Source organism: Dreissena polymorpha, chromosome 1, assembly GCF_020536995.1.
Source record: "Dreissena polymorpha isolate Duluth1 chromosome 1, UMN_Dpol_1.0, whole genome shotgun sequence".
In the NCBI taxonomy this organism is placed as follows: Eukaryota; Metazoa; Mollusca; class Bivalvia; order Myida; family Dreissenidae; genus Dreissena; species Dreissena polymorpha.
The window spans coordinates 186,680,638-186,692,229 of record NC_068355.1 but is presented as its reverse complement, the minus strand read 5'-3'; the positions used below and the strand labels follow the sequence as shown (position 1 = coordinate 186,692,229).

At 39.4% G+C, this 11,592-nt stretch overlaps 1 long non-coding RNA gene across 1 annotated transcript; it reads left to right on the top strand.

The window, feature by feature from the left end:
* The first annotated feature begins 8,065 nt into the window (after positions 1-8,065).
* On the top strand, positions 8,066-11,235 carry LOC127864282 (uncharacterized). The gene is made up of 3 exons (XR_008041675.1): positions 8,066-8,300; positions 10,549-10,691; positions 11,129-11,235. It is a non-coding gene; the product is annotated as an uncharacterized LOC127864282 (long non-coding RNA).
* Positions 11,236-11,592: the final 357 nt, after the last annotated feature.

Here is an 11,592-nt window from a genome sequence, read left to right as displayed (position 1 = left end):
CCGAAATAGTAAAATGGTTTTTGAATGATAACTCAAGAACGCAACGCCTAGGATCATGAAACTTCATGGGTAGATTGATCATGACTCGCAGATGACCTCTATTGATTTTGAGGTCACTAGGTCAAAGGTCAAGGTCACGGTGACCCGAAATAGTAAAATGGTTTCCGGATGATAACTCAAGAATGCTTACGCCTAGGATCATGAAACTTCATGGGTAGATTGATCATGACTTGCAAATGACCCTATTGATTTTGAGGTCACTAGGTCGAAGGTCAAGGTCACGGTGACCCGAAATAGTAAAATGGTTTTTGGATGATAACTCAAGCACGCATATGCCTAGGATCATGAAACTTCACATGTAGATTGATCATGACTCGCACATGACCCCTATTGATTTTGAGATCACAAGGTCAAAGGTCACGGTGGCCCGAAATAGTAAAATGATTTTCGGATGATAACTCAAGAACGCTTTTGCCTAGGATCATGACACTTCAGAGGTACATTGATCGTGACTCACAGATGACCCCTATTGATTTTCAGGTCACTAGGTCAAAGGTTAAGGTCACAGTGACAAAAAACGTATTCACACAATGGCTGCCACTACAACGGACAGCCCATATGGGGGGCATGCATGTTTTACAAACAGCCCTTGTTTTTATTATGTCTTACAACTTACATGTTGATTGACTTTAAAACTGTTTTCTAGTGTGAATTTAAACAGATTTTAACCAACAAAGATCTGTAAAGGCATGGTAAAATAATATGTGTTTGTGTTTTTTTGCAACGTTGGTGAGACATTAATATTATTATTAAATATTAATATTTTTGCCTCCCATTTATTGAAACATATATTAACAATAAAACATATCTAATGGCATTTTAAAAGTAATGTGATTAATAGAATAAGTACAATTAAAAAATATGAAATTTTTAACCAGATGGTTTTCCTTCTTTTTGTTATGCAGCAAAATATTGGCTAATAGATAAATAAGCTGTGATGTGGAAAAATGGGGCCTTATGCATGTGCTTAAAGTGTTGTTGCAGATTAGCCTGTGCAGTCCACACAGGCTTATCATGGACAACATTTTCCTCTTAAAGGTATTTTTCATTGAACAAATAATCCTCTTTATGAAAATCCAGTCTAGTCAGAAAGTACCCTCCCTTATTAGCTTATGTGAATTTCACATGCTTATCTGGGACGACACTGTCTAACATAAGTGATCTGCATATTGGCTTATTAAAATACATTTCTGAAAATGGAGTAAAGATAATAGATATAAATGTACAGATAAGTGTAGCATTAGCCAACACTTATCGTGTTTTAATACAAAATGACTTAATTGTATTTATTTTCATGCTATTAAGGACAAGGAACCAATAAAATGCCAGATTAGAAATTCATGTTGTTGAAAACCTTCACAACCTGTCAAGAGGCATAGTTTGTTATAGATTGTAATATAATTTGTTACAAGTTCCTATCACCCACTGTGTTGTTTTTGTTTTCAGCAGAGCACCAGCATTGATATCGAGTTGGCCCAGCAACCGCACGAGTCCTGCCTGCAGGAGCCCCAGTCCAGAATCACCCTTCCCCTCCCCTGACTTCTAACTCCTCCCCCTTGACCTCCTGACTCAAAAAGTCAGCATCGTTGAACAACTCCGTTCTGCAGGAAATTCTGAGCATGATTCTGTTATGAACAAACGCAATGCCCACGTCAAGTTGTCCACACATAAGCCTGGGTAGTTTTGTTAAGCTAGAGTTCCTCGTGGGCCTGAAAGGGACGAGTGTTACAGACACGAACAGTTAAAGAAAAAAATAGCAGTAGTTATGGTAACGCTAACAGAAAAATTGTTGCTGTTGGACATCACAACAAATATCATGAAGAATAAAAAGTTCAATAACTTGTTCCAATCTTTATGGGACAAACAGAAATTGAAATGGAGAAAAACAAGGAACAATAAAAGCGTAAGCTTTCCTAGTGGGATACTTCTGCTGTTGATAGTTTGGACAACAGTAGGGTTACGGCCTGCCCCAGATTGTCCTCTCAGCGGCCAAAATATCATAATAGAACGGACTTTTGGCAATGTTACTAACAAAGAAAGGCAATAATGACTTGGTTGTGAATACCCAGAGCACGATACATCCATGCTGACAAGAAAGGCGGTAATGACTTGGTTGTGAATACCCAGAGTGCGATACATCCATGCTGACACAGAAATGCAGTAATGACTTGGTTGTGAACACCCAGAGCACGATACATCCGTGCTGACACAGAAAGGCAGTAATGACTTGGTTGTGAACACCCAGAGCACAATACATCCATGCTGACACAGAAAGGAAGTAATGACTTGGTTGTGAACACCCAGATCAAGATATATCCATGCTGACACAGAAAGGCAGTAATAACTATGCTGTGAACACCCAGAGCAAGATATATCCATGCTGACACAGAAAGGCAGTAATGACTATGCTGTGAACACCCACAGCACATACATCCATGAAAGGCAGTAATGACTTGGTTGTGAACACCCAGAGCAAGATATATCCATGCTGACACAAAAAGGAAGTAATGACTATGCTGTGAACACCCAGAGCAAGATATATCCATGCCGACACAGAAAGTTTGTAATGACTATTCTGTGAACACCCGGAGCACAATACATCCATGCTGACACAGAAAGGCAGTAATGACTTGGTTGTGAACACCCAGAGCACAATACATCCATGCTGACACAGAAAGGCAGTAATGACTTGGCTGTGAACACAGAACACAATACACCCATGCTGACACAGAAAGGCAGTAATGACTTGGCTGTGAACACAGAGCACAATACATTCATGCTGAAACAGAAAGGCAGTCATGACTATGCTGTGAACACCCAGAGAACGATATATCGATGCTGACGCAGAAAGGCAGTAATGATTATGCTGTGAACACCCAGAGCAAGATATATCCATGCTGACACAGAAAGGCAGTAATGACTATGTTGTGAACAACCAGAGCACAATACATCCATGCTGACACAGAAAGGCAGTAATGACTTGGTTGTGAACACCCAGAGCAAGATATATCCATGCTGACACAGAAAGGCAGTCATGATTGGCTGTGAACACAGAAAACGATACACCCATGCTGACACAGAAAGGCAGTGATGACTTGGCTGTGAACACAGAACACGATACACCCATGCTGACACAGAAAGGCAGTAATGACTTGGCTGTGAACACAGAACACAATACATCCATGCTGACACAGAAAGGCAGTAATGACTTGACTGTGAACACAGACCACAATAAATCCATGCTGACACAGAAAGGCAGTTATGACTTGGTTGTGAACACAGAGCACAATACATCCTTGTTGACACAGAAAGGTAGTAATGACTTGGCTGTGAACACATAACACAATACACCCATGCTGACACAGAAAGGCAGTAATGACTTTGCTGTGAACTCAGAGCATGATACATCCCTGCTGACACAGAAAGGCAGTAATGACTTGGATGTAAATACCCAGAGCACAATACATCCATGCTGACACAGAAAGGCAGTAAAGACTTGGATGTTAACACCCAGAGCACAAAACATCTATGCTGACACAGAAAGGAAGTAAAGACTTTGTTGTAAACACTAAGAGATCCATACATCCATGGGGTGTGCCACAGACGCAAACTACGCCCACTATTGTGAACAAGGTGCTTAAAGTGAACACGTCTGGTTTTGTTATGAGCACTTAGCACTCCGAGCCCAAAAGGCCTCGCATTGAATTGATACAAGAAAAGGCTTTGAAAAATAACAGCAGTTTTGTTGTGTGGTCCAGTACGCCCTTTGACTTGCAACCTGAAGAAAGCAGAACTCAAACTCGGCTCTTAGCAATATCAGCAAGATCAGCATGTCATCTTAGCTTCTTGAGCACATGTGAGACCTTACAGTGTTAATTATTTTGTTGAAATTGGGGCCGAAATTCAGCCCCATTCTTATCTCAAAAAGTCTATATCCATGATTACTGGCTTAAGTTCTCAATTCATGGTTTCCCGGAAGAAAAAGAATGTTTTGATAGGTTGCAACATTGAGTTAATCAGAACTCAAATTCAGCTTTTTGCAATATCAGCAAAGCCAGCATATCAGCTCAGCTTCTTGAGCTTCAGGTGAGATCATACAGTGTTATTCATTTTGTCGAAATTGGGGCCAAAATTGAGTCCCATTCCTAATCTTAAACAGTTTATTTTGTCCATAATTACTGGCTAAAGTTCTCAATTCAAGGTTTGACCGCAAACAATGCTTTAATAGGTTACAAATTGACTTTGTTTTCTTATGCAGCTCTATAAGTTGAACCTTAGTGCAATTTATCTTGATAGCACTTATTCTCAATTTTTAAATTATGTTTAGCAAAGACTACAACCATTTTCACAATTTAATTCAAAACACTATGATTTTTTACGAATTGTCCCAATCCAAAAATGGTTAAAATAAACTCTGCACGGAGCTAGCCCCTAGTTATAGCACATTTTAAAGTTTCTTATCAGAATAACTGGCTTAATTATACCCTCACAAACGAAGTTTAGGGGGGTATATAGGAGTGAACTTGTCTGTCGGTCAGTTGGTCTGTCTGTCGGTCCGTATTAAGTGTCCGCTCTCTTATTCAAGTAGTTTTCATCCAATCTTCACCAAACTTGGTCAGAAGTTGTATCTACATAATGTCTAGGCCAAGTTCGTACATGAACCTTGCCGGGTCAAAAACTAGGTCACGGGGTCACTTGGTGCGTTTTAAACATTCAGCATGTTGTCCGCTCTCTAATTCAAGTAGTTTTCATCCAATCCTCACCAAACTTGGTCACAAGTTTTTTCTAAATGATCTCTAGGACAAGTTTAAACATGGGACATTCCGGGCCTAAAACTAGGTCATCGGGTCACTTTGTGCATTTTTTTAACATTCAGCATGGTGTCCGCTCTCTAATTCAAGTAGTTTACGTCTGATCTTTTCAAAACTTGGTCAGAAGTTTTATGGAGATGATCTTAAGGCCAAGTTAGAACATGGGCCTTTCTGGGTCAAAAACTAGGTCAAGGAGTCACTTAGTGCGTTTTAAAAAATGAGCATGGTGTCCGCTGTTTTTTGTGAAGACGACATGCAAAATATTATGTGTCAATGCGGCATGTGGGGGGATTCGTCACGTCTGTGACAAAGCTCTAGTTTGCTTATTTCACTAAGTTTAATTACTATTTTGAATCACATCTATTGTTTCTTATTAAATGCCATACAGTTGTATTGTCTCACATTTAAAGTTGTTAAGTCTCAGGTATAAGTCATAAACAGTCACATTAAAAGGTGTGCAGACTCACACTTAAATATGTAGATTGTAACATTTAAAGTTATGTTGTCTCACATTTTAAGTTGCTGAGTATCACATTTAAAATTATGTAGTCTCACATTTAAAGTTCTATAGTCACACAATTAAAGGCGTACAGTCTCACATTCTAAATTGCTTAGAATATTGCAATTAATTTTTAACCAATTAGAACTCAGAATAACGTAGTATCAATGTTTTACGCGCACCAATTTGTGGGTTTGTAGCAAGGTGTTAAATTTATTTTTTGTAAATCAAAAACAGGCAAAAAATAAATTTAACACCTTGCTACAAACCCACAAATTGGTGCGCGTAAAACATTGATACTACGTTATTCTGAGTTCTAATTGGTTAAAAATTAATTGCAATATTCTAAATATCAATTATAGGCACAATGTTTGGCATTTAAAAAACAGGTCTGTAAAGTAAGGTGTTGCAAGGCTTATTCATGTGTCACTTAACAATATGGTTTTAGTTTACTATCCATTTCCTTTTCAGTGAACTTTACTACCAAACATGACAAACGTCATTGAAATGAAAGTCGATGACAACCCCCTTCTTGCACAAATGCTACATCTCGCTTAAGAAATTCATCATGAAGACATCTTGCGTCAGACTACCAAGCCTCCTATCAATATATCCTCCCATGTTGGCTACATCAACACTTCCAACAGCAGAGCGTTGGTGAGTTCGACTTCCGTCTCAGCATCGATGTCGCTTAGCAACAATTGGATGATGGGCGTCGACAAATAAGGCCGGACAAGTCGCTAAAACTGAAACCAACTGATCCAACAGGTAGAGCAGGTGTTGCGTGACACATCCGTTAATGTGACTGACCTCGATATGTTATTCTTGAATAATGCGAACCTTAGGCCTGGAGAGCAGTATGCGATTGACGCCATTCAAAAACAGTTGTTGTCGGCAATTCTCGGGTATGGGGTGGCGACTTCAGCGTCGGGACTCACTCCATCTCTGTCTATGGCCCAGTCGCAGCAGCAGCAACAAGAACAATAAGTAGTATCTTAGCGGTGTTCTGGGATATGGGGCTTCATATATGTGCTTAAATTGTCATCCCAGATTAGCATGTGTAGACTGAACATTCATTAAGTCATATTAAAGTGTCATCCCAGATTAGCCTGTGCAGACTGCACATACATTAAGTCCTATTTAAGTGTCATCCCAGATTAGCCTGTGCAGACTGCACATACATTAAGCCCTATTTTCCCAGAATGAGGCTCATATAGTTCACTTAACATCAGTACTTTTCTGCCTGATTAAAGAACAAGGTCCAAGCATCAAATGGGAATTATGTGTTTTTAAAATTAATCAACTTGGTAAATAAATAGCAAATAGCAATTGATCTACTATCAGGTTTAATCATAGAAGGTCTAGGCATAGTTTTGTCTACATTTCGGTTGAAATTCAGCCCTTGAACCAAGCAATTATCCTTGCATACAAAATCCTCTGTAATAGACTTGTTAAATTTTATTCAATTTTAGCAAAACAATTATTTAAATGACTTCAGCACATTATACAATTATTCCCTCCAATATTTATTTAAGTTCCTGAATTTTGTTATAAGAGCCGGTTCCTTCATGATCCCATACAGTCACAGGGCTCGAATTTAACTTTTCTCTCTACTAGCAAAACATTGCGAGCAGCTTAAATACCAGCTCGCAAAATCAAAAACATTCTCGCAAAATTTGCTGGAAACATAAATAAAAGCAAGTTTGTACATAAGTTTAGAACTATTAAAACTAAATAAAATATGACATCAACCACAAGTTTGGGTGTTATATATAAAGTTCTTTTTCCCACTTTTTCACTGTTTTCGTGGAAGAATTTAATTTCCGTTTTTTTTTCTCTCAACTCAACGGTTAACTTTGCTTTATATTTCGTTTTGTTATTTCAATCTGTGGGCAAAAAGAAACTAGTTATTTTTCGCTTCGACGACATGACTGTTCAGGTTTTTATGTCTTTTATAGTGAACATGTGTGGATAATCAACTGTTTCATGTTCTTTGTACCAATACCATCCGCATATATGTACTATAAGTATACCAGTCTACATACAAAGTGCGATCTTCCGCATATGGGTATTCGGACGTTCTATTAATGGACCTGGGGTTTAGCGTTCACAACGTCGAGCGCATTTAGCAATATAACTCTTTTTTTTTCACTCTTTCTTCACTCGCAAAAGATTTCTAGTGGCTTAAAACTTAACTCGCAATCGGTATTTTTCACGCGCATTTTGCGAGTGTGCGAGTGTTAATTTCGAGCCCTGCAGTCATAGATCGGTACCCAGCTGAACAACAGGCTGTCTGGTAAGCTGGGCCCGGATAGGTGCAGCCAGTCTAAAGCTGGGGCTCCAAACTGTCCTGCCAAGTGATATTACCTCTTCTACAAGGTACATTGGTCCTGTAATTGACCGTGTATAATGTGCAGTGTGTTACTACTCACAATTTTATTTCAATAGTGTGTGCGTGTTATACATTGGTAATACTTTATCCTTGCTGCTAACTTAAACTTAATTCATTACGTAATTGTAAATATTCATACTCGTTGCCATTTTGTATTGCCTTGAAAGGGTGCAGGGGGGAGGTCGTATAGACTTCTTCCTTATGTCCGTCCAACTCTTTTGGAGTTACACGTAACTTAATGCAGATTGGTTAGATATGGATGACAAATGATTGTATCAAGTGTACAGTATATAGTCGGCTGTGTGTGTGTTAAGTGTTTATTGTATACCTCATTTGTATCAAGAGCCTTCAAACATAATGTATTTCTTATATTATTTAATCAAACAACATTGATTGACCTCCAATATAACTGATGCTATTTCAGAATGCATTAATTATTTGGTTTACAGGGACATATGTCAGTGATGCGCAAAGAGCTGGTTTTCTGTTCACAGAGAAATATCCTAACAACTCCAACTCAGCCACTACATCTCAATAGGTAAGTCCCCTAACCATTGCAAAACGTACATTGTGACACCAGATCACTGGGATATTAGTCGTCCGTTTACATTTTGCACAGTATGCAACCACAGCAAATTTGCTTATTTCCCTCACAGGTACCCAATAGAACAAGAATGGGATTAATTATTTGATATGCACAGTTCTGTGGTCTGAGCAGAATTCTACCTTGGGACCTTTCGATTCCTAGACCAGCATCCCACCACTTGACAAAGGTCCCACATTAATACAGTATTACGCAAAGACATGATATCTGAGCTATTTTCATGTATTTTTAAGTATTGCCAATGTAAAGTGATGAAATATTAGGATATTTATTACACTCCGGGATTAAGAGAAAGTCCCTTTTCCCCATTGCTATGCACCTAGTGAAGATATTTGTTTTTCTATAACCACCTGTGAAATAACGTTTAATAATATACTGAAATTGACTCAACACATATTCTCTGTTGATTTAAAATGATTGCATTGCATGTCTATATTATTATGCCCCCCTTCGAAGAAGAGGGGGTATATTGCTTTGCTCATGTCGGACTGTCGGTCCGTCCACCAGGTTGTCAGATGATAACTCAAGAACGCTTGGGCCTAGGATCATGAAACTTCATAGGTACATTGATCATGACTTGCAGATGACCCCTATTGATTTTGAGGTCACTAGGTCAAAGGTCAAGGTCACGGTGACCCGAAATAGTAAAATGGTTTTTGGATGATAACTCAAGAATGCATACGCGGCCAACAGGGCGAACTCTGAAAATATAACTGAAGCAACTGGTCTGTAATCCTAAATCTAAAATTATCAGTCCAATGAAACATCATCCTTTGAGTAAAATAAAGTGGATCAGTAAAAATATTATCAGAATATGATTTTTTTTGTATATTTTGTATATTAAATATTGTGTTAATGTTTAATTTTGTTGATTAATATAAATATAAGTAGGACTGGGGAGGTAATACACTATTCTATCTTTCTTATATACAGGGGAAACAAATGCAATAAGTTAAAATTTCATGTTTAATGAATAGAGGATATCACCCCCCCAATTTTTTTTTAAAACTCATGTAATAAATTACACCACCCTACATTAAACCCCTCTCTCACTCCCCAACCCCCTACAACCCACCCCCCTACCCCCCACTCCCCCTACCCCCCCCCACCCCCCCTAACCCCCATCCCCCCCCATTTTTTTAAAAATCTAATAAATTACCCCACCCCACATTATACCCCCTCTCACTCCCCCCTACCCCCCTTTCCCCCACCCCCCCAATTTTTTTAAACATCTAATAAATTACCCCACCCCACATTATTACCCCCTCTCACCCCCACCCTCCCCCTACCCCCCCCACCCCCCAATTTTTTTTTAAAACATCTTATAAATTACCACACCCCACATTATATCCCCTCTCACCCCACCCCTCACCCCCCCCCCTACGCACCCCCATCCCCACCCCCCCTCAAAAAAAATATTTTTTCTTAAACATCTAATAAATTACCACACCCCACATTATACCCCCCCCCTCTCACTTACGCCTATCCCCCCTAACCCCCCCACCCCCCATCCCCACACCCCCCACCCCCCCCCAATTTTTTTTAAACATCTAATAAATTACCCCACCCCACATTATTACCACATCTCACCCCCCCACTCCCCCTACTCCCCAACCCCCCATTTTTTTTAAGCATCTTATAAATTACCACACCCCACATTTTACCCCTCTCTCACCCCCTACCCCCCTACTCCCCCCACCCCCCCCCAAAAAAAAGTTTTTTTCTTTTTTTTAAACATCTTATAAATTACCACACCCCACATTATACCTCCCTCTCACTCCCCCTTGATCATGACTGGCAGATGACCCCTATTGATTTTCAGGTCACTAGGTCAAAGGTCAAGGTCACAGTGACTCGAAATAGTACAATGGTTTCTGGATGATAACCTACATTAGGTCAAAGGTCAAGGTCACAGTGACAAAAAACGTATTCACACAATAACTGCCACTACAACTGACAGCCCATATGGGGGGCATGCATGTTTTACAAACAGCCCTTGTTTTCAGAAGCTTTTCATCTCTGAAACGTTGTTGCCACAAAATCGCTTCTGTTCAAATCTGTTTATGTTGGCTAAGCAATATGGAAGCTTATGGTTGACAAAGACAATTTCAATAATGCAAAAAATGTTTGACATATTTGCACAATTATCTGTCAAGTTTGACACACAATCTACTTTTTCCAGACAACCCGAATATCAAGGCATTAAGTTTCTTCTGGATGCAGTTAGTCACAGCTTTCAAGCCAGCAGCTGTCGATGTATTGAGATTCTCTCCTCTTCATGTTACCCGACCTGCTGCCTGTGAACATCCTGCACATAGAACCTTTGTGAGTTTGTGAGACGTGTATAGGCTTTTTGTAAATACCTACTTTCAGAGACAGTTTAAGGGAACACTGGTCCGTCTAAACGTTTGTCCGCCTGTCAGGTTGTGTGGCATATATAACCTCAAAACATATTTCTTAATTTGTTATGCAACTCTCCAAACATGTTAATCAGCATGTGGACGTGTACTGTTGTGTATTTTATATCAGCTTCCTTTTGCATTAGTGGAATTTGGGATAAAAAAAACTTCATTACATGTTCATATTATTTTGCCGTAAATATTTAATAATTAAGGAATATATCTCGGACCACCTATCTATAAATTCAAATCAAAGAAGCTTAAGCACCATATGTCAGTTTTGTTCTTTTTCACTGCTTTCCTAAGTAACAAAATCAGAATAATGAACTGAAATTAACAGTAACATACCTTCCTTTATTTCAGATCCCATTCGATGTAATTAAACCGGCCAATCAAAAAGACAGCCTGAAATATTCCTCATCTTGAAATATTGGGAAGGCAGGAAAACGCCTGTCACTGTTAAGATAAAAGATAAGATAAAAATGAGGGAATGACAAAGCACAGTAAGACCAGTTAAGTCCTGTGATAAGCCAAGTCCTGTGGCCAGACATGTCATGTGCCCAGCCCAGTCCTGTGATCAGACAAGTCCTGTGATAAGCCAAGTATTGTGATCAGTCAAGTCCTGTGGCCAGACACGTCTTGTGGCAAGCCAAGTTCTGTGATCAGACAAGTCATGTGATAAGCCAAGTCTTGTGATCAGTCAAGTCCTGTGGCCATACACGTTTTGTGATCAGCCAAGTCCTGTGATCAGTCAAGTCATGTGATCAGTCAAGTCCTGTGGCCAGACACGTCTTGTGGCCAGCCAAGTCCTGTGGCCAGACACGTCT